General features: G+C 53.9%; 1 protein-coding gene and 1 long non-coding RNA gene across 2 annotated transcripts in view; one reads left to right on the top strand and one right to left on the bottom strand.

Annotated features, from left to right (window-relative positions):
- The window catches only part of LOC141374752 (uncharacterized), a 31176-nt gene extending 27726 nt beyond the window's left edge, over positions 1 to 3450 (bottom strand). The window contains exons 1-2 of the long non-coding RNA XR_012381876.1: positions 3117 to 3450; positions 1359 to 1462 (exon numbers count right to left, since the gene is read on the bottom strand). This is a non-coding gene — a long non-coding RNA (uncharacterized lncRNA). The remainder of the gene's footprint in view (positions 1 to 1358; positions 1463 to 3116) is intronic.
- A 4226-nt stretch (positions 3451 to 7676) lies between these two features.
- The window catches only part of PRDM11 (PR/SET domain 11), a 79508-nt gene continuing 63773 nt past the window's right edge, over positions 7677 to 23411 (top strand). The window contains exon 1 of the mRNA XM_025878795.2: positions 7677 to 7886. The gene's annotated coding sequence lies outside the window, so the exon portion shown is untranslated. The remainder of the gene's footprint in view (positions 7887 to 23411) is intronic.

The raw sequence follows: 23411 nt of genomic DNA, 5'->3' as shown, positions 1-23411 counted from the left end.
AGAAGAAGAAGAAGAAGAAGAAGAAGAAGAAGAAGAAGAAGAAGAAGGAGAAGAAGGAGGAGAAAAATATGTGACAGAAGTCATAGGTATCCCATGAAGCTGATAGTATTCACTATTTGACTCTTTTCAGAAGGTTTGCTGATCCCTGCTAGAGGAAAAAATGTCTCTAGGAAAAAATGAAACTCTGATATATAATCTAACAGGTTTGAGGATGTTGAAAATTATAGTGAAAGGCGTTCTCTATAGGGTTGGAGGGTGGATAAAATCTCAGTTGTTAAAAAAAATAAGCAAATGAGAAAAGATGAGTCTATTGTGATCTATTATGAACTCTAGGAAAAACAAAAAGCTGTAAAATAAAGGAAATTTAATTATAGTGTGTCTTTGGCTCCACAGCTCACAATATTCATGTGGTCATTACAATGAAAACACAGAGTAGGAACACAGCCCAACATTGAGATCTGACCAAATTAAGCCTGTGGTGGTGGTACATGGGGGACATCATGGAAAAGAAAATGAATTAAAGAAATGAATAAGTTAAAGACTCTCATCTACCATGTCAGAAAAATCAACAGATAATATCTAAAATTGATTAATCAAAAGCTAGCAATCTAAGCATAAAACTTAGGAATATGGAGGCAAGTGCTATAGCTGTACCAAAATAAATTCCAGATGGATCAAATATTTAAGCAAAATATTAAAAGACAATTAGAAGAAAATCAAGGACAATGTTTTTACAATTTCCTGAAGGAGGTCTTTCTAACTATGCCCACAAAGCCATAAATAAAGGAAAAACAGAAAACTTTTGAATTTCCATATAGCAAAGGATATCATAAATAAGCTTATAAAAATGTCCGAATTGAGAAAATAAATTGCATTATATATTCAAAGAAAGGCTTTTGGTCTCCTTAATATATAACTACATTTATAAGTCAATAAAAAGACACAAGATTCCGAATTTAAAACGGACAAAGGATATGATCAAGCAATTCACAAAAGAAGTACAAAAGATAAACTTGTGAAAATACACTCATTTTGCTAACAAAATCATGTCACTTAAAACAACAATGAAATATATCACTTGCACATCAAATTATTGAAGATTAAGCATATTGGTGATGTTCAGCCTGAGGGTGTAGAGAAACCAGCCCACTCATACACAGTCAATGAGAACTGACATCAGCTTAGTCTTTGGAAGGCAATTTGGCACAATTACTTCAGAATGTACAGCTGGGCATATGCTTTGACCCTGAAATTCTACTCCTGGAACTTATTCCAAGGGAATAATGAGAGAAGCACACAAAATATACATGTAAGGACATCTACTTCAGCATTTTTACAAGAGAAAAATATGAACTAACCTAAACATTCGTTTGTTTGTGTGCCCTTATGTTGGGCTCCCCTGGTTCCCTGCGAACTCCACGTGAGAAGTGGCTCTCCCGGGTACTATCCGGTTGTGGTAGGTCTTAGTGTTTTAGGAACAGATGGTTGGATGAATGAGTCCATGAAAGAGGAGAGGGAAAAGGGAAAACAATGTTGAAGGTTATTTGCAGTTATCTAGTTTAGTGATTCTTGCATTTCTTAATTTCATATACTAAATAGACATTCCAAAAAATTGAGGGAACTAATTGCTATACGTTTGATAACTTTTTATTTTGCCAAGTAAGGTCACTGGGGGGGGAAAACCCCACAAAGCTACCTCCATCATTTACGTATGCTGTAACCACCATTCCTAAAAGAAAGAACATTAACACCAAAATAATAGGGAACACATAATCTCAAAAATATATAAGCTCCTTTAAGTTGAACAGATTTGCTTTATGAAATGATCCACATTGCTTTATGGTTCGCATCTTCTCCACAATCAGGGAGAAGTTCTTCCCTGGCAGAGGTGTCTCCACGGATTGGCATGTGAAAGCTGGCCTGTCATTTTACAGACTGTAAGACTGAGGCTCTGAGCAGATGTAGGACCCAACTCTAGCCCCCTAACAGCCTAACAACAGAAGGAGGACCAAAACTCACATCTCTTGACTCCTGTTTTCATGACAGTACCTACAACCCAGCAATATGGTTGCACTTTCCTAGAATCGAGAATATTCCCCTATTGTGGGCACTTTGGAACTCACCAAACCTGAGATCTGACCTGGGCATAAATTATCTCCACAAGAGCAGGAAACTCACTATCTGCAGTAGCAGCCCCTTTTGTTGTGGGAGTGGTTCCATGGCTTCGGCAGTTGTCCCCCGCCCCCCCCAACCCCCAGCTGAAATCTGTCTGGATGTGGTTGCACCCAGCAGCCCTGAATCTGCTCCCTCATCTGCACGGGGTCCTGCAGGTTTTGGAATGTGTGGCATTCAGGAGTCTTATCCTAGAATTGGCGGGAACTGGAAAACAGACTCTCTGATACCTCAATCTCCACCCCTCCCTCCTTTCTTACCCCTAATGGACAAGAAGAAAAGAACACTGGGAACATCTTTTATCATTTGAATGATGATTGAATCCAACATTCCCAAACCAATTTAGAGAGGAGACATAGACTTAGGGAGAGAGAGAGCCGTAAAAGCCATCTGTTCCAACACCCCACATAGGGGAGGTCCCCCAAGATGCAGGGAGTTGCCCAGATTCTTGAATTTGGGAGCAGGACTGGAAGTCTAAGATCAAGGCTCTGGCTGATTCGGGGTCCGGTGAGAACGCACTTCCCGGTTCAAAGATGGCTGTCTTCTGTCCATCCGCTCACAAGGCGCAAGGGGCAGGGGAATCTCTCTGGAGCCTTCTTTGTAAGGGGAACCGATCGCATTCATGAGGGCCCCACCCTCAGGACCTAACCACCTCCTAAAGTCCCCAACTCCTGATATGGACACATTGGGGATTAGGTTTCAACATATGAATTGAGGAGGGGGGCACAGACATTCAGTCTACAGCACCCGGAAAGGGAATTCTGGTGTTTCTCCAGTGGGCACAGCAGAGTCACACCCTGCCTCCCCCCAAGCCTCGGAAGGTGGGAGGCTCCCCAGTTACTGGAAGGGACATCAGACGCTGGGCAACCAGAAAAAAAGAGACATGTCCACATCAACCTCAAATCTAATGTGAGGATAATTAAACAAGAGGCCAGCCTACTCACCTGGCACTCAGCAAATATAAGTCGTCGCATGGCAGCTCAGGTGATGGCGTGAAACATGAATCCATTCCTGAGTCTCCCCGCCTTGAGGATGGCCAGTGGTTTCCGCTGCACCTCAAGTCAATCCAAACTGTGGGAAAGCATGGGGCCAGATCCCTGCACTTCTCCCCCTCATCTCCTTCCCTGCGTCCCCTCCATGCCACACTCTGGGCACACTGGCCTTCTGCCACCAGTGGGTCTGGTTCCTTCATCTGTCAAGACCCCACTGAAAAACCATTTCCTCAGTGTGGCCTCCTCTGTCCTCACGAGGTGAAGTTGCTCCTTTGCTGCCATTCCATTATCCCCCACCTCCGCCTCGATCGCCTGGGTGCATGGTAAGCAGTTGTAAGTGGTGCTCGCTCTTGCAGAAAAGAGGAGTCTGTTTCCTGCCATGCCTCAACAGGAGGAAATAATGGGGGCTACTTTCGGGGGCATAGGTAGGGGATCGTGGTTTGCGCTTCCTGGGGAGCTTGCAGGAGAGAGGCAAGCTGTTTGTCAGTTGAGCAAAAAATAGCAATGCTGATCTGACCCAGGGCATTAGGTCTTAGCCATCATCGGCAGCTGGGCGAGGAATCCCTTGGTCTTAAGCCAGTCTCTCCTTCCTTCCAAGAGAGGGATCCCTCAGCTGTTGGGCAAGTGAATAAGACCAGACCAGAAGAGGACCATGCCTGGCTTAACACAAGGCCCATGGAATCCAGGTCCCTTCAGAAACTCTTCCAAATGTGGATTTATTGTAAATATTTATTTCTTGCAGTTAAAAAGGGGGGCATCTTTAATAGAAGGCAGGAGAAACAAATCTGAGTCAGTAGGATTAGAAGTGGGAAAGAGGGAACAAGGAGGAAGCAACTGCTAAAATTGTTGGGAACAGGGGTGGAATTTGGCTCTGAGCTTCCTGGCAGCTAATGCAAAAAGGGAAACCGGATCAGTTATGGAGCTCTTTTTATTAGCAGAGGACATGCTTGCCAGTTCCATGGGTGAAATGCAGTTGATTTTCAGGTTTTGTGTTTTCCAGGCACTAAATCTTGAATGAAATTTCTCCCTTGAGGGTTTAAGAGGGATCATCAGTTGATGCCATGAACAACATCCCTGTTTTATAGCAAATGTGGAAGTGAATTGCTAGTAATCCAGGGGTTATTTAGCTCGTATCACTGGATGTATATTTTGCAGTATCATTATTATTAGTCGGTAAGAAAGGCCTCAGATTAGCTTTTCTTTCCAAAGAGCTGAGCTTGATTCCCTTAGAGCATCTCAGTGTCCTCACAGGGCCTTGGGAGTAAATCAGTTTGTTAGTACATTTTTTTGCAGGGGGAGTTCATGAAGTACCTGACCTCACACCATAAAGTTCTGATCACTTCCTTTTGTGTGATATTGCCCAAGAGAGAAATTTGAGAAATATTTTACCAACCATTAGGTTGGAAAGCTGCATTATAGAAAAGGACAATGAATCCAAAGTATCCAGAAGTGGAAGACATTGAGCTAGGGAGTCAGGCAGACCTGGCTTTGAATCTTATCCTATCTCTAACTAGCTGTGTGGCCTTGGGAAAATTTCTTAACCTCTCTGAGCATGGTTTCCCTGTCTGGAAAAACAGTGATGATGATATCTGCCTTGGATTATTGAGTCAAATGGTAACGTCCCGAAAGCTTGTGCAGTGTGTTCTATTCGCTTCCATCCCCTTCTCCCCCTCCCCTGCTAGTTTCAGGGAATTCAAGTGGAGCTCCCACCCTGCCCCTACTTCTTTGTTTCGGGCCCAACTCAGCCCACAGAGGGAAGCTGAAGCACAGCCTCACAAGACCTGCCTTGTCCAGACCACTTGTCTGTGGCGATTACCTTCAGACCCTGGAGCCACTTTCTGTCCATACTCGCCCAAAGCACCTGTGCCGACCCCTTGGGTTGCCATGGGTTCCCTTTGGGAGATGGTTCTAGCAACTCTCCCAGCTTTGTTTCAGATTCCTTCCTGTGCCTTGGTCCTGATTATGTGGCTATGGGCCAAGTTCTTGAGGGCAGAATGTGGGACCCCCTGGTCCAAACTCTTTGTGTCTTGCAGGAAGAAACTGGAGCCCACACAGGAAGAGCTACGCCTCAAACCCGGGTCTCTGACCCGTGCAGTCTCTCTGCTCTCCGAGGGTGACACCTGAGGCGCCTGCTCCCCAGCCTGCAGTGCCCGAGGACCCAGTCCCACTCCACAGACGCAGCCCTGGGACCCAGTGTTCCTGGCAAAGGGAAGCCAGACGGGGCCACACAGATGGGGAGATTTAAATAGAAAACTAGCACCACAGGATAAAATTCCCTCTTTGCCTCACTTACCAGCTCAATCCCTTAAAGACCTTTTTTGCTTTTTCCTTTTTGACCACACTCCCTCTTTATCCACCTGGCTTTCTGGCCTCATCTCTAGTTCCTCTGCCCACCCACTCTCTACTCCAGTCACAGCTGACCACATGCCACGCACCCCGGCACTTTACCACGTCTAGGTCCTTGCTTGCGCCGTTGGCCTTCCTGAAAGGCTATCTTACCGCTGATGGGAATTCCAGAACCGCCCCCCGCCCTGCAAGACCCACTTCTGACATCACTTCCTCTGTGCACCCTACTCCTTGAAGGAAGGAATGGCTCCTTCCTCAGTGCTCTTCCCCTGCCTAAGCGCTTGGCCTCCAGTATAATGCTTCGGGCAGTTGGGTGTGCATTAATCACTGAATTATTTTGAGTTTGCTGTGAGTACCTCCATCTCCCCACCCCCCCGCCCCCCGGGGGTGGAGACCTCCTTGAAGGAACCCGCTTAACTATCTGGGTAATCCCCTGTACCCAATACTCTGCCTGGCGTGGAACACGTATACACTCTGGGAACGTTTATATTTGTATTGGTTGTTGTATAATTATGGCATTAGTTACTGTTAACTTGAGCATCTACTATGAGCAGCCTGGTGATGGGCCCTTTAAAGACACTCTCAGGGCCCCTCACTCAGAGCTAGCAGGCGCAAGGCAGGTTATTAATGTGCCTCCCTTGCAGAGGAGGGAACTGAGGCTCAGCGAGGGGAAGTCACTCAAGATCACCCAGCTAGAAACAGACATTGGATGCCAAGAAGCTGTGTTTTTGATGTCAAAGTTAAGGGGGAAAGATGATGTGGTACATAAAGTTTTTTCACCCTCCCTCCTCCCACCGCCCGCAACATCCAGACTCCGAGAGCCATCCAGGACATCCTGGGTCATGACCATGGACGCCCATCTTGGGGCCGGGCTCCCAGCCAGCGGCGAGGTTGACGGGGAACTTTATTCTCTTGGGAGGAGGCCTCCCTAGGGTGGTACCCACCGGAGGCCGCCTGTACCAGCTCTTGTAGGGCTCCGATCGATGGCCATTTTGGGGAGCGGGGTGGGGCGCCCCTCATGGGCTGCGCCCCACCTAGGCGCCTTCGTGGGACCGAATTCCTCCAAACAACCTCCGACTGGGGAGCGGGTGAAGGCGGGAGGTTAGAGCTCGCACAGCTCTAACCCCAGCATAGCATAGCACAGCCTCCCCGGGCAGGAGACCTTGCAGTTCCGCCACAAGCCTTGCAGACAATGCCAAGAGAAAGAGGTTATTTTGGGAATGGTTGTCCTGGTTACGCCATCCCTCGGTGTCCTCTGCCCCATAGCCGCCCCACCGGCTTTGTGGGCGCTGAAGGAAGCCTTTCAGACTTTTCAACACTTTGTCTTTATGAGAATTCCGCCCCACCTTTTCCTGGCTACCTTGTCTCTCTGGGATATTGAATCCCATTCACAGATGGAGAAACTGAGGAACCGAGCAACGGAGCGAGGCTTCAACGTCTTTTCCAAGTCAGCCAGGGACCCGCCTGCCTGATTCTCAGAATCTCAAACCCTGTAACGAATTTCGATTTGAACAGCACGTTCGGTGCCCGACTTGAAACCGCAGCCCCACAGGAACAGTTATCATTTCGAGCGAACCCCCAGGTCCCTTACCCTCAGCTTGCCGCGGGTCTCCTGTTTAACAACTTTAGTTTGTATCTCCAAACTGCTGGGCAGTCAAAGGGTTAAAAGGGATCAGGAAGGGGGCCTGATGCGCGTGGCGGGGTGCCTCGAAAGGGTTAAAATTATAAACGCATTAATCCCCCCTGACTGTTTGGTTCGAAATGAGCAGCAACTGGGGCCCGGAGAACCAGGGAGACCCCCCCCGCCCCCACAGAATGACTTTTCAAAATTCTAGAACTTTTAATTCCGACCAAAAAAAAAGTGCCCAGTTCGAAAGTTCTTTTAACCTTTTCTTTTTTCATTTATTTATTTTTTTTCTCGATTTCTCCTTGGGCCGGTTTATAAAACTCGCCCTCTCCTTTTGGGTTCGAGGAGCTAGGTTCCCCCCTCCGGGCAGCGCGCGGGGCGGGGGCCGAGGGGGCCCCGGGAGTTTTCTCCGGGGCCGGGTTGGGACGCGGCTGGTGAGTCCCGGCTCCGGCCCCTGAATTGGGGGGTCCGCGTCTGCCCCAAACGCCGCTTTCTTCCGTTTTCCATGTCATTTCCTGTACTAATAAGATGGTGGTCAAAGCAGGGGAGGAGAGCAGCAGCGAGTCGCCGCCGCCGCCGCCGCGCCGAGGCTGGCGCTGAAACTTTGCCTCGCCGGGGACCAGCGCGCCCACAGCGCGGCCGCTCCCGCCGCGGGGGCCGCCAGCCGGGGCCGCGCCGCCTCCGCCGAGCCGCCCGCCGGGCCGCCCGCGCCGCCCGAGCCCCGCGGCTGCCGCAGCATTCCCGGGAAGGTGAGTCAGCCCCGGTAGCCAATGTGGCCATTGAAAATGGCTTCGGAAAGCGCTCGGCAGTTTGCCAGCGAGCGCGGGGGCCGCGGGTGCAGGGGCTGCGAGCGGCTGCGGGGGGCGCGGGCGGCCGGGGGCCGGCGCGGGCGGTGCGGGGGGCCCGGGCGCGGGCTGGGGGGGGGGGCAATTCGTCCCGGCCCCGAGGTGGGTTAACCCTCGGCAGGTAGCTGCCGCCGCCGCCGCCGCCGCCGCCGCTGCGGGATTCGGGGGCCGCCCCTCCGCCTCCTTCCTCCCCGCTCGCTCCTCGCTCGCTCGCCTTGTTACAATGTAGCCTTTTCTCTGCGCCGACGTTCCGCCCGCTGACGGACGTGTCCGCCGACCAATGGGAGCGGCGGCTCGGGCCGAGTGTTCGGAATGAGAACGCGGTGACACGGGCGGGGCGGAGCGCGGAATGCTGGAGGGCTCTCTGCAGCTGCTGGCCTAGTTCTCGGGGGCACTTTCGGCTTGGCGCCCGGGGCTGCTGTGGGGGGCTCGGGCCCTTCAGGAGGCGGTGGGGCCTATTCCAACACAGCCCGCGATTTCCCGCGAAACGTGGCCGAGCCGGAGGCCGTTTCTATAAGATATTTGAAGTCTTAGTTGCCGTGTAGACTCTTAGGGAAATCTCTCTGGAGTGTAGCCTCCATCCCCCACTCGCAATCCCCAAGGTGCTCTCTTATGCAGAAGCTGCAGAAACTTGGCGGCCAGTGACCTTTCTCCGGTCAAGGCCAGCACGCCCTAGGCAAGTCGCTGCAAGGAGAATGAATTCACATTGCTTGAGCGTTGGGCGATGCAGGTTGAAAAGTTGCTTGTGTCTTCAACTGGGTTGGGCCCTAGGGGCTTGACCCCTGGGATGGGCTGGGACTTAGGAGAGAAAAATGTTAAATCTCCCTTCTTAGACGTTTGCTCCATGTGGAGAAAGGCTGTGGTATATAATTTAGAGTGGCTAAGAGGAAACACACCCAGTTCTTTGTGCGCGAGGACAGGACGCAATAATGAGAGATTGCTCTTGATGCCTGGAAACCCTATAAACTTAGGGGTTTTTGTCTGAGCTGGGGCGAAAGGATTTTCCGTGGAGCCGGGTGCCAGTGGCACCCAAGCTTGCCTTTGTCCACAGTACCCCTTTAGAGGAAGGGAGGTGGTGGGGGTGTGGGGTTGGTGGGCCGAGTCTGTAACAGGTTGCGGTGTCCTTATCTGTGGAGCGGGGGGCATGGTCTTCACCCACCAGCTCTCTGAGAGGTGGGCAGAGTTCTGTGTGGGCGCACATCTGAGAACCTGCTGGGAAGAGCCCCAGCTGGTTGCTTTAGTTTAATGAAAGGGGTTTCTCTGTTGGAGTCCTTCCCCCCTCCACCCTATAATAACTGTATGACTTTGGATTTGGCACGGTTACCTTTGACCTCTCTGAACCTTGTTTGTCCATCCGGAAAATGGGGCCAACAGAGCCTATCTGGCAAGGCAGCTGTGAGATTAAAGGCAATAGAGATAAAATGCCTAGTCCACGCTCCACACATGACATGATTTGAGAAGTGTTGTTCTCTGTGCGGGATTATTGCCGAACCTACGATCCTGGGACCATCAGAATTGCCCGGCGGGCCCCACCCAGGACCATCCAATTCCAAACTGACAGGGTCTCCAAGGAGCAGCTGCGGCAGATTTCTCTTCCCTAATGACATTCTCAAAGAGGAGGGGCTCCCCACCCTTGCCCCAAGAGTCCCGATCAGCCACAACCATCACTTACATCCAATATTGGCATGAGTTACAGTTCTGGCCTCCAGACCCCTTGGACTGATGTGCTTCATACATTTGTTCTCCTTGGTGTCAAGTAAGACTTCTGTCATCTGAATCTTTCCTCTCGGGGACTTGGATGCAGAGGCGGGGTTTCCCTGGTTCTAGGTCACTGGCAAGTGTGAAGGAAGTAAAGACTACTGGACTAGCAGTCAGGAGTCATACGTGTTTATTCAGCTGCCTGGTTGGCCTGTCCTCTTGGCTATCTCATAGTCATGACCAATGCATGGCATCCAAGGCTTTCCCTTGCCTCCTGTCTGTCCTCCAGGGCGGCGCTGTCTCTCCCCAGGACAACATTCCTGAGCCTTCCTAACTGTCCATCTGCTGCCTCCCCTCCATGCCAGTCTCCACCTCGCAGTCAGAGCGATCCCTTCCGAAAAAGATCAAATCAGGCCTCCCATTTCTTGCTTAAAACACTGAAAAGTCTTCCCAGTGCTTTTGGGATAAAGAACCAAATCGTCCACATGACCTAAAAACTCTGGAGCGATCTGGCTCTGCCCTTCCCTCGGCCTCATCTCGCACCCTCCTCCGGATCTCCCCGCACTCCAGGTTTTGTTCTCTCCTGCATGTGCCCGCCCTCCTTCTAGAATACTGAACCCGTTGTGATCTAATGAGTGGGTTGAGGTTGGCAAGGGCAAGGTGGAGTGGGAGAGTGTCTGGTGGTCCTTGATACTATCCCCTAAACATTTCCAGTTCACCCAGGCACAGGGTAGGATTGAATCTAAGGCTCCTTGTGCTTGGGTGGGGCCGTGTGGCTGGCGGGTGAGTTGTGAGCTACAGTGACACAAATTACTTTGGGCCAAAGCATCTAGTGGCTGGTGCAAGAGCCTGCAGAGTGCTCTTTTCCTGTGGGGTGGCAGCTAGCAGTAGGTGGGATGGTGGCTTTTTGCTAGCCAGGGTCCCTGGGTCGCTGTGTGGGACGGAGCCCCTTGATGCCCCACGACAGACATGCAGCTCGAGTGATAACTAAACCTTTGTTGTTTTCAACCACTGAGATTTGGGGGTTGTTTGTTACTACAGCATAACCTAGCCTGACCTGACCGATACGGGGACCAGAGGAGCATCCCAGGCAGAGACAAGTACACACACACAGAGACTCGGGAAGGCTCATCCTTAGCAGCCAGGGTGACCCGTTTGATAAACAAATGTGAGTCTATCAAACCCTGCCTGGAAAACTTTCAGGGACTCCCACTGCTGTTAGGAGAAAGATAGAAATCCTTTAGCTGCCCTCCAGCCCCTGTGGGGACCCCATTTTTCATCCCCCCCATACGCTATGTTTCACCTGACATGGCGCTTTCCTCACGTTGTCCCCTCGGTCCTGACTGTGTACCGCACTCCCCCTTCTTAGGCTTCCTCATCCTTCATCTTTCAGCTTCCGCCTCACCTCTTCGGGAAAGCCCTCCCTGATTAGGTCGAGCCCTCCATGACAGCCTCTCATGGCCCCATGTACCTCTCCTTTGCAGCACTTGTCTGTAGCGATTTTACAGTTGTGGGTGGGTGTGACTATTGCCTGTGGTCCCCCTTTCATCAGACCAGGAGCTCTGCGGGGGCCGGGCTTGGGTTGGCTGCTCTATTTCCAGTGTCTGCACACAAGGGCTGCTTCTGAAGAGTCCCTGAGCATTGACTGCAGATTCACTGGGTGCCAGGGGTGAGGAACAGGATAAATGAACGCTGCTTCCCCGGGCATAAGGGCAGGTGGGTCCAGCTGGAAGGAGGCATTGGGCATGGCAGGCAAACTGGCCCACAGGGTACAGGTACCAAGCTCCCCATACTTACAGGCGTCCGTGCCCCAAAAGGACCATGTTTCTGGGAGGTCTGAGAGGACACCCCAGGAGGGCAAGAGTGTGAGATTTAACAAACCGTGAGGCTTCTGCTGATCTAGAGAGTATATGATTCAGTGAAGGGGCCGCCGAGTAGGAGATCCAGGGATGATGAAGATAATGATGATGAAGGCAGCGAATGTTTATTGAGGGCTAATTGTATCCCACGTGGAGTCCTAAGCATGTCTCTATGCAGAAAACCACTCCACAACGTATGTATTATTATTTTCATTTCACAGATGGGTAAACTGAGGCCCCAAAAGGTGGAGTAAAGGATCCAGGTTTACACAGGGGTATGGCCACAATTGGAACCCTGGCATTCTGATGCCACCTCCTTAAGGATGCCCTCTTAGAATGAGGGCAGAGAACCCCAGACCCACCAAGGAGACACCCCTTTGGAAATGTCACATGGGGTTATAAAACCCTTCTTGGGGGGTAAGTTCCCAGGAGGTAATACCCACCTACTATTGGGGTTTGTGCAAGCTGGTTTCTGGCTCAGAGCTGCTTGGTGGTCTTGGTGCCAGGGCTGGTCTAGAACCATCTGGTGCATCTCCACCCCTGCTGAGGCCTGAGAGTCCTTGGAGGCCCCAGAGCCCCATGTTCTCAGAGTGGGGCCTGGGAGAGGCTTCCCCGCAGCTGGCTCAGGGGCTGTGCCGGAAAAATAAGCCGTGCAGAAAGAAAAAAAAAAAAAAAACAATGAGGAAAAAAGAAAAATGTGCTGTTATTTTTAAAAAGCCTGTTTCCTATTGCAGATTTGTATCTGCGTTGGAAAGCCCAGTGTTCGCGCGGTGCAGCCACACTCGTGGTGGTGTCTCTGGCAGAGGCTCTGTAAGAGGGGAGGCCTGGGGCATCTTTCAGTCCTTCCTTTCTTCCTCACGTGGTTGGGGCTCTTGTGCTGTCCCTGTGCTGGGCACTGTGCTGGGCTCGAGGGCATATGGGGGACCCAGTCTCTGCCCCTACCAAACTCATGGACCAGCATGGGAGGTTAGGAGTTAGCCAGGCAGTTACAGATTCTAGCAAAAGGGTGCAAGGCAGATGGCCACCGACTCTAAGTCAAGGAAGGCTTCCTGGAGGAGGAGATGGCCTTAGAGCTGGGTTTTGAAGGGTGAGGAGACAACAAAGAAGGGAGAGGCATTCTAGTGTGGGGTATAGGTCGTTCAAAGGCCCGGGCACACAGAAGGGCTTGGAGAAGCTCAAGTAGTTCAGTTTCCCTTCCCATAAATGGGGACAGTAGTATCAGTCCTGTGCCACATTCTTTGGAAGAAAGTTTTTTCCTCCCTGTTCTCATGACCAAATTTAAGAGGAACACATATTGTGCCCCATGAGGTCCCTTCTACATCCATTTATGGATGGGGAAGCTCAAGCAAGTTCAGAGAGGTTAAGTGACTAGCTCCAGATCACGCAGCTATAATCTAATCTTTCCAGTCACCTTGAGAAACCCACATTTATAAAGGAAGCCTCAGGAGTTGCCTACCTGTGTTACCTAACGATTTCCAGCAGGTCTCCTGGGTGCTTTAAATGTGGGATTTGATTTACAAGCCCTTGGTTTACACAGCTGGTTTCAGACCCCTCTCCGCCCTGGGAACCTCATGGGTGAGAACTTGCAGGCACATTTGGACAGACCAAGAGTCTCCAGTGAAATGACACGGGGTAAGGGAGGGGGGGGCAGGAGACCACTGACTGTCCTGCTCCCAGCATCAGCCTCAGATCCTGGGTGGGTGCTGAGGGGTGGGGACCCTGTATGCAAAGGCACACCTTTGGTGCCTTCTAGAGCTTTCCCTTCCACCATGCTCTTTAACCTCCCCAACCCGACCCATAAGGTCAATGGGCAGTCTTCCCAACTTCGCCTTTTTCTAGATCCCCTGTCAAAAGCCTGTGAGGCCGGCGGGCCGGCTCTCATGACCCCTGTTTTAGAGCTGAAAAGTTGGGGGCTCCCAGAAGGGAAGCAGTGTGCTGGAGGTTGTACCGTTTAGGGAGTGACCAAGCTAACCCCCAAATCTAGGGCCCCTTCCTTTGCACCCACCGTCCTCCTGCAATCATCAGAGCGGGCTGGGGAATTCTGAGAACTTTTGGCCCAGTCTCCGTGCTCTGTTCTCCAAAAGGAGCGGCTGTGGGGTCACTGCTTGACTATCTGCAGTGGCAGCAGCTCCCCCCTTCCTGAGGGGACAGAGGCAGTCGACCCCAGGTAATGTGCATGAGGAGCTGGGCTGGGGAGGGGGGAGGGCCAGTGGGGCTTCTCCTCTGGGGCTCATGGCGGGGCTGGGGGCCAGAGTGGGACCAGCAGACAAGGCGAGCAACTTGACCTGGGCACTGAGCTGGGCTGGTATGGACGTCACCAAGCAAGTAAATATGGAACCACCCCCACAGTGTCAGCTTTCTCAGAGTGGCTTCTCCCACTATCTCTCACTTTCCCCGAGGGAAAGGGGCGAGGGCCGGGAACGGATCCTGCCGCCCGATGCTCAGGGGATGGAGATGGCCGGCTTGGGAGGCTCTGGGATGGCCGAGGGGCCTGGGGAGCAGCCTGCCAGACCCTCGGCCCCAGCAGGGAGTGAGCCTTTCGTGGGGGCGGCTGACTGGGACCCAGCCCGGGTGGACTCAGCATTGTCATGGCCCAAGGTACATGGAGGGTGGGCTCTGGTGGTTGGGTGGAAGTGGGAGGGGGAGGAGGTGTTTGCAAGCCAGGGCCTGTCCCTGACCTCTCAGCCCAGCCCTTCCGTGCCCCAACCCCAACAGGGCGGCATTTTCCCAGGGCAGTGCAAGACACCTCCTGAGACAGCTGTACCCCAGAGGAAAAGCCAGACCAGCCAGAGGGGCTGGTATTTAGAGAGGAGGTGAAGAGGTCAGAAGCTCAAGGTGTCCCAGGGCCGGGGGCGGGGCACTTAGACTGGGGTAGGGAGGACCAGGGGGGTGAAATCTGCAAAGGAAATCAGCAAACTTAGCAGCCAGGGAAGAATTTACTCCCCCTACCCCCCCAAAAAAGATGTTAGGTCTTGGGTGGAGGAAAAGTAGAAAGGGAGGACACAGGGCCAAGTTTTGGGCTGGGTGATTCAGACCTTTATAAAAATCAGTAATAGCCAAACTTGGTTGAAGCTTTTAAGTGTCTGAAGCAGTCCTCTGCCTCATCCTGCTCTCGTCATTAGCCTCCATTTACAGAGGAGAAAGTGAGGCCCAGAGAAGTGAAGTGACTTACCCGAGGCCACACCTCTGCGAAAGGCAGAGCTAGGACCTGAACCCAGGTCTCTCTAACTCCGGAGTCTAAGCTCTTTTCCATTGCATGGGGAACTGCTCTTGGAGGCTGTGCTGGGAGGGAGGGGGTGGGGCTGGAATACTTGCAGGCTCCAAGCACCTGCCCGGGTGATGCTGGGTAGTCCTGAGAAAGTACAGCGTGGGCCAGCTGTGGCATCGGTGTACTCCCCTGAAAACGGGCTAGTGCGGTGCCCCCTTGCGCTCTGGAGGGCCAAACACAAACACATGATTTGATGGGCCTTGTACCCAGAGAGGGTGGTCTGCGGACCCCCGCCCATCTGTGAGCTGTGTGTTACTGGTCTGCCGCGAGCTAGTTAACAACATTGAAAGTTAAGTGTCAAAAAGCTCTTACTGCAACTTGACATTATGCCTCGTTTTTTTTTAATTGTAATTTACAAAAGCATCAGTTGGCAACAGATTGGAAAACTTAAAAAAAACAAAAAACCTCTACCACGAATAGCGTGAGCAGCTCTGGCCCAGATCCTAACAGTGATTGAAGGTAGGAAGTGCCCTACTTGCTCGTGGATGTGGTGGGGAGGGGAGCAAGTGATTCTGCCACCAGCGGTGGGAGAGGGAGAGACTGTTAGGCTTCCCGGAAGAAGAGGCATGGAGCTGGACCTTAAAGGAAGAGTAGAAGTTTGCCAGGTGGGGGAGGAGGGCAGGACATTTTAGGCACTGGGAACAGTATGTGCAAAGGCAGACAACAAGAGGATAGGGCCGTTCAGGGAAGGGCAAGTGGTCTTGGGTGTTTGGAGAACAGGTAGAGGAGATGGCCCCGGAGAGGGGGGCTAGGGCCAGACTGGGAGGGCCTTGAATGCCAGGCTGAGCCGGGACTTAAAGAAAGCAAGTGTCCAGAGTGTTCTGGAGGCGGAGGTCCTGAGGTGGGAGATAAAGTCACAGCTGAGGAGGTGCTTTAAATGACTGAAGGGGCCATCCGGGTGGCATTTCCTTTCTGTCTTCAGCTTTCCGGAAGGCTGCTTCTTGGTGCCCAGTGGGATAAGTTGCTGGAGAGCGGTTCTTCCTTGCCCCCTTCTGAGGCAGCCAGCCCCATGGTTCTGCTGGTGCCTGGCAGCCCCCGGGTCAGTCCTGGCTGGACAGGTGGGCAGTTCTTGGCTGTGTGAGCAGCAGGCCTTCCCGGGCTATCCTGGTCAGTGGGTTGGCCTCTGGTGTGCTTGGCTGGCTATGGTGAAGCCCTTTTATCCCCCTGCTGGATGCTACCCGTGCTGTGAGCTGTCAAAGGGGGTGTGCCGGCTGCCTCACGGAGTCCAGAGTCATGCCAGGGAGTGTGGGCAGGAGGAGGGAAGGCTGAGATCTGAGGCTGAGGTGGGGTGTTGGCCAGTCCCCTGGCGTGTGATGGTGTGGGGTCCGCATAGGGGGTGAACTGTGGACAGCCGCCTGAAGTGGCTTCCAGCTCGAACCCTCTGTCGGGTCGGGGCTGAGGCCTGCATGTGGGGCCGGAGGAGTAACGCTCGGTCGACGTGCTGAGGGATGACGGTTCGAATCCCATCTGGGCCAGCTCAGGTGAGCAGACAGCATGGTGTCGGGGAGCTGCTGCCGTGGTTCAGCCTTGGGGGGAGGAGAGCCAACCCTCCCTGTCTGGGGGCTGCCGGGAACAGCCCATGCTTTGTCTGGGCCTGCATGTGGCCACAGGTCCGCGGAGAAGGCTGGCCTGCAGGGAGGGGGGCTGCAGGCAGCGCCTCTCCTGCCAGCCCCACCTACACCCTCCTCCTCGGGGGGCCCCTGTTCAGAGTGGCCCCCCTCCCCGCTCCCTCCCTGCAGCTCCCTGTCAGCTGGGCCCCACACAGCAGGCAGGACCGTCTGGCTGCCATTCAGTGGGGAGTCCAGCCGCCCAGGCCCCTGCAGGATGCGGCTAGAAGGCATTCACCGCAGCCTGGCTGCTGCTGGCCTCACGACCAGGAGTCGCTGAGGAGCTCTGGTTTTGACAATGGCCTGGGTTGTGCTTGGAGGCACAAGGCGCGAGTCCTCGGACCTCTCTGGCTCTCTGCCTTGAGCTGGCCCCACGCTGGACTCAGTACTTGCCACAGCCCACGGGTCTCCCCGAGGTGGGGTCGGGTGGCCCTGGAGCCGCTAAGCCTCCTACCTCAGGCTTCGTGCTGCTGTCTGCCCTTCCCCAGAGTGGGCGCTTTTCCCTGTGAGCACCAGGTGGGACCTTCTTGATTCTCAGGGGCCCCTCTCCCCACAGGACACCCTGAGCCTGTTCTGTGTGGCCCGGTGCCACTTCTGTCCCGGACTGGGGCAGCTCCCGTCCTTTGGCTCATGGCTTTCTCTGACTGAGCATCGCTCTTCCTCTTCCTGATTCCCCTTTGTGGATCTGTAGCCTGTCTGTGCCCCAGTTCCTGGCTACCGGTGAGGCAAGGACTCACTGGCCCGGCTCCCAGGGCCCCTGCCCCCAGTTTCAGGTAGAAACTGTACTCTTGCTTGGCACCTGCTAGTGGCTCCCTGCCCTCCCTGAGCACCCTGGCCCTCGGCCCAGGACGGTGGCCAGGAAAGTCTCCCCTGCTCTTTCGGACTGACTCCTGTCTCCTCCCGTGCGTTCTTGTCTCTGTCTGGAGAAGTCCCCTGCTTGCTGCTTCCTGGTCCCTACCTGGGGCCAGAAACGGGCCCCTTTCCAACTACCCCTGGGCTCCCGGACTTGCAGCAAGTCTAGCTGCTTTTGGAGCTCAGTTGTGGCCACCTCCTTTGCTCAGCACCCAGTGTCCATGGTGTGGATGGGGGCCTCACATTTTTTGTGGGAGTCCACAAAGAGGCTATGTGGACAATGACCTCATTGTATCAACACAGCAGGCTTGGGAGTTAGGTACTCTCCGCCCATTTTGCAGATGAGAGGGTTGAGGTACCACAGGGCTCAGTGACTTTGTCCAGGTCTTATGAGAAGTCAGGGGCAGATGTTGGGACTCAACCCCATATCTCTCGGCTCTTTTCTTGACCCCATGGCTGTCTTGCCAGGTAAGGTAAGGGTTTCATCGACCTTTGCTCGTTAGCCTATCAGGGGCCAGGGCTATGGCTGGGGCTGGGGCTCAGCCTGTTGGGGACTGGGGTTCACTGTGTGGCCATGGCCACAGCTTGGGCTCAGTGTCACAGGAACAGTCAGCCTTGTGAGCATCTCTTCTCCTTCCTCCTGAACTCTTGTCCCCAGTGTGAGGTCCTCCCAGAGACACGGCCCAGACCCTGGGAGCCTGAGGCTAATACCAGGCCTGCTGGCCAGGGGCTGGGAGTTGTTGGGACTGAAGGGCTGGGACTAGGAGTCCCTGGGGGGCAGGGGAGAGGGAGAGACTGGCCTGTGCGTCCTTGCCCAAGTCATAGTGAGGGCCCATAGCCTCTCCCCGCTCCGGGGTCTGATGCTCTGTGCTTCCTTAAAGCCACTCTTGAAGCGGGCAGAATACAGGCTTTGCTCCTACTCCCCTGGTAAGGCTCCGAGGCTCAGAAGGGCCAGCTAACCCACTAGCCTTGTGTTCTGCAAATTCTTTCAAATCCTTCCACCCCAGTGCAGATGCTTGCATACCTCCAGGGACCAGTAGCTCACTGGTTTCAAGGCAGCCCACTGTGTCTTTTTTTATGCTGTTTTACTAAGTTTTTTAATTATGTAAGGAATATACAAATACGTTTTTGTTGTACTAAAGTCAAATATTATTAAAAAGCTAAATATTATCTTCCTTCATAACCACAATATTCCGGCCTCCTCTGCAGGGTTAATCATCACTGTTACTACTTTGGTATATAGCCGTCTAGATACCTCTCTGTACATCCACTCACAGAACCTTTGGGAGGTTGCAACATTACAGCGTGCATGCGTCTGTGTGTTTAAACAAATGGTTACAGATCATTCTGTAAACGCGTTTCTCACTTAACATTGGATCTGGGAAATCTAGTCATGGTTTTACATAGCAAGCTATCGTAATTCTTTTTCTTTCTCTCCTTCTTTCTTTCTCTTTCTGTCTGCTACACAGTGGATTTAGCCATTATCCTACTGGTGGACGTTTAGGTTAATTCTGATTTTATTCTTGTGCCTCCCTGGGCTTACCTAGAGTAGCTGCTGCTGGGCATGGGAGCCTGTTGGATTTTTAAAAAATGATTGCCCAATATTTAAAAGCCATCCACAGAGACTTTCTTAGCACGGAACCAAATGTCTCCCTGTAGGGCCCAAACTATTCCTGGGTCTCTTCTTTAGAGCCAGAGAGAGAGGCTGCTCCCCTGTCCCCAGGCAGTCCCCAGGGGGCTAGAAATAGTAGCCATGGCCCCTGGAGACTTTTCTCCTTCACACCTGGGTGTTTCTACCCTCACTCAAAGGGCATGTTCTTGAGTGATCCATCTCTTGGGTGGCTGTTGTAAGTGGACTTTGGGGTCACTTGGTTCTTGGTTCAAATCCTGGTGTTTCTGGGAAGTCTCTCTTAACCTCTACCTTTGGGTGCCTCAGCTGCATCCTCCGTAAAATAGGACCGTAGCATCTCGGTCACAGGACCGAGGAAGGAAACACATGTAAAGTGCAGACTGCTGTGCCAGGCACTCAGTCAAATCCCAGTAATAGTCTATCCTGGGGCCTCTCGTCTGTATTAGCTCCACACCCCACTCTGCGGGCAGGGGCCCTGTGTCCCCAGCAGGCCGCCTGCGATGGCTCTAGCCACCACAACGGTTTCATCCCACCGTCCGCTCACTGATTTCCCAGAGGAGGCTGCTGCCTGGGATGCGGCGGGTGATCGGACTACTTCCCAGCTTGGCCCTGCAGGTTCTGGACTGGAGCCTACGGGGAGGGAAGGAGGTCAGCCTGACCCCTCGCTTGGCGGTGGTGGCCGGGAGCCTGGTAACGTAACCCCACACCTCGGGCAGATTTGCCGGCTCTCAATGGGACCCGCTGTGGCTGGGGATTTGATCTCCCTTGGCCTGCAGGGTGGGCAGGAGAAGAAAGCAGCTTGGGGTCATCCTCTCCCCCGAGAGCCCTGGGGCCCCTCTGGGCCACACTGGCTGGTCCAGGCTTGGGTTTGCCTTTCTGCTCGGGGAGGGGCGGGGCCCATCTCTGCCGGTGATTGTATAGTTAGTGCTGGAAAGAGTGGCCCTTTTGCTCTTTCCTTCCCTCCTCCCCACCCTCCAAGTTCTACACCACCTCTCCTGCCACCATCCCACCAGCTTGGCATAGGCAGCCCGGCTGAGGCCATTTCACAGATGCAGACACTGAGGCTCCGAGCAGTTAAGTGACTCGCCCGCCCAGAACTTGGCGGTTAGCTGCCAGAGGCATTGAGAATATACCCAGGCAGTCTGGCTTCATGTCCAGCTCCTTTTCATGAGGCCACTGAATGTGATGGTGTTGGCAGAAGGTGCCCCGCCGGGCAGCCCTGCGTGACCGCTTGCCCTCCGGTCGGCGGCCTGTGCGGTCAGTGAGCTCAGAGGGTTGGGATTATTTCCTGAGAAGTGAGAAGCACCGTAGCTGGCCCAGGGCCCAGCCCTTCCCCAGCACCGGCCACAAACCCTCTCAGGGGCCCGAGGTAAGGTGGGGACAGAGTGTGGCTGCTTCAACTGCAGCCGTCTGCCCTGCTGGGGAGAGGGCTTACTCTCTGAGCCCGTCCTGTGGTGTGGGCAGGGGGCTGCAGCGGCCCTTGGGACTCGGGGTGCTCCTCCCAGGGAAACAGGAGCGCAGCCATCCTTGGGCCCTTTTTAGGACTGGAGAGAGCAAGGCTCAGAGAAGTGCAGGGGCTGCTCCGAGCTGGCAGTTGGCAGAGGGGAAGCTTGAACCCCCACCTCCTGATTCTGGATGTAGAGCCCTTACCAGTCCTGCCGTTGGGTCACACCAAAGACCTTGAGCTGGCCCATCTCTGAGTTATGAGCTTGGCTGGTGGGGTCAGAGGGATGTGGGCTTGGGTCCTGGGTCAATAATAACTTCGTATTAATTGAGCACTTACTATGTGCCTGGTGTTATTCTAAGTCTTGACCCGTAACATTTCACTTAATCTTCAGAATAACCTCACGAGGTGGATGCCATTATTATTCTCCATTTACAGCTGAGGAAACTGAGGCACAGACAGGCTAAGTGACTCCCCCGAGTCCTATGGGCGTGACACTGGGATTTGAATCCCAGCAGCGTGGCCCCAGAGGTTGTGTGTGGACCACTCCAGTGCTTCTTAGGGGCAGGAGGACCGCCCCCCAGGGCAAAACACACCTGTCTTCTTCCTGTCGGCGCCTGATGCACGGCAGGTGCTTGGCATACGCGTATCGAATGAGTAAGCAGCTCCGTCTTTCTGGATGTCAGTGAAATGAATACCAAGCCACCTTTCCCCCAGCATTGATGGGAAGGGTCCGCTTAGTGTGTTGATATTTGGAAGTGCCGACGAGCTCAGGGCTTGGGCCATGGCAAGCTCCGGTCCCTCTGGGGAGACAGGGCCACTGAGCCGCTCTGAACCATGTCCTATGAGTGAGTGGTACTGCTCCGAGCTACCGTACTGTCTGGCACTCAGCTGCCTGCCTGGGGGACAGAGGTGAGTTCTTTCTGCATGGGTGGCTGTGGGATGTCACCCACGGCTGGCCTCGGGCTTCCTCTGGGCCAAGCCAGGGGCCAGAGGAGCTGAGGGTGAGCACTGTGACCGCGTCCGTGAGGGACCCTGACATTCCTGTTGAACACTCACAGCTGTGGGGTGATTCACGTACACACACCTTTTCTTGTCAGTTCCCCGAGTCCGTTTCTCACCCAGGCTCAGGAGGTGAGGGGACTTGCAGGTTCCCACAGGCCTAGACTGGGATTCCACTCTGCTTCCCACCACTGCCTCCCGAGGATCCCCCTCCAGGTGCTCACGTGTCGCCTGTGGGTTCCAAAAGTGCGGGCCGATATCAGACATAACCAGATGAGGGGGCCCCAGGAGGTCTCTGGGATGACTGCTGCCTCAGCTGTCCTCTCAGATGGGGATCCCTCTCCCACTCAGATTTTCTGTCTTTATAAATAGTTTTGACAGTCCTGTCGCTGCACTCAGGAGATGCAGTTCCATCCCAGGCTCTGCCAGAGGTTTGCTGTGTGGCCTTAAGGAAGCCCCTTCCTCTCTCTGGGCTTGGTGTACAGCCTGGGGAAGTGAGACAACAGGGCTCACTGATAGCCACTGTTCTGCGCCTCCATTAAGGGGTATGATTTATGCCCCACTTTCTCAACGCCTTTTTAAGATACCAGGATATTAGGGACCCTCCACCTAGCCAAGCTGGGACAGTGGGGCCTGGTTCTGGGGTTGGCTAGTCCTGAGAACGGTGAAAAGCATGGCTGAGGACTTGCCAGGGAATCCCCGCTGGGTCTGCTGCCCTCGGCCCACCCTGAGAACTTGAAGTTCATCAGATAACAGCCAGCGTGGGGGCGGCGGGGGGGGGGGTGGGGGGCAGAAGCACATCTTTTGGCGTGCATGAGATCTGGGTTGGAATTCTGGCTTTGCGCCGACCTTTGGCTGTCTACCTGACCTCTCAGCACCTTCGTTTCTCACCTGGGAAATAGACAGGGTGAAACTGTCCCCCTGAGACTGGGACGAGGATGGAGTGCTTGAGCTTCTCCCCAGCAACCCGCTGACACTTAGCAGGTCCCCGGTGGCAGGCATGGGTCTGCTGAGTGTGGTGGGGCGGGGGTCAGGGACCGTTCCGGAAGCCTTGCCAACAGCCCTGGAGGCTGAGTCCCGAAATAGAAGACCCCAGAGACAGAGGCCCCCGATGGCCAGGCCGGCCTCTGCCAGCCCCCGGGAGGCTACACTGAGCTGGCAGCGTGGGCCTCCCCTCCCTCCTGGGCCTGTTGGCTGCATAAATTACTCGGCAGCCTTTGGGCTAATTTTACCTTCTTGGTTTTCATGAATCATTTCCCATCCGGGGGCGTGTGAGAGAAATGGCAGGGGCTCTGCCAGCTGGATGCCCCGGCGCTAGCCGCGGTGAAACGGCCATGGGGGGGGGGGCCCCGCTTGCGTGCTCACCGAAGCGAGGACAGGACACCCAGGGACCCCACGAAGGGCCCCCGAGGGCTAGCTCCTTCCAGCCGTGTCCCTGGACCTTTGGGTTATCACGATTGGGAGTAAATGAGCCACAGCAGGTCCCGGAGCTGGAACTTGGGCTGACTCTAAAGGAACTGGGCATTACGTGGGGCCTGACCATAATGGCCCTCAGGGTCTGTTTCGAGCTCGGTGGTGAAGCAGTTCGCAGAGAGACCCCTGTGGCCTCGGGTGCTTCTACGTGCCCAGCGCCAGTAGTTTGCCCGAATGCTGAATTTTCAGTGACCCAGTGCCCGAGCTGGCAGGTCCTGACAAAATCAAACCCAAGCACCTTGGATGAACTGGGGCTCGGACGGGGGGAGGGATTTGTCTAAAGTCTGTGCGATCAGTGGAAGAGGTCAGGCCAATAGTTACTTACTGACAGCTACCCCTTTGCTCACAGAACCCTATGTGACTCTTGTTATTTCCATTTTATAGAGGGGTAACTGAAGGCACAGAAAGGAAAAGAACTCCCTGCCCCCAATGACACAGTTGTAAGTGGTAGTAAGCATCCACACCGAGCCGTCTCACCCCAGAACCTAGAGTTCTACAGCACACGGCCCCGGGGAGTGCATTGACAGGGTGGCTCTCACCCTCTCATCTGCTTCGTCCACTCACCAAGTGTGTGTTGAGCCCCTGCTGGGTACCAG

This window comes from Callorhinus ursinus, unplaced genomic scaffold (genome assembly GCF_003265705.2).
Source record: "Callorhinus ursinus isolate GAN/ISIS: 27379988/994484 unplaced genomic scaffold, GSC_fseal_2.0 scaffold21, whole genome shotgun sequence".
In the NCBI taxonomy this organism is placed as follows: Eukaryota; Metazoa; Chordata; class Mammalia; order Carnivora; family Otariidae; genus Callorhinus; species Callorhinus ursinus.
Note: the sequence above shows the minus strand (reverse complement) of the source record. Positions and strands in the feature narration are given on the sequence as shown.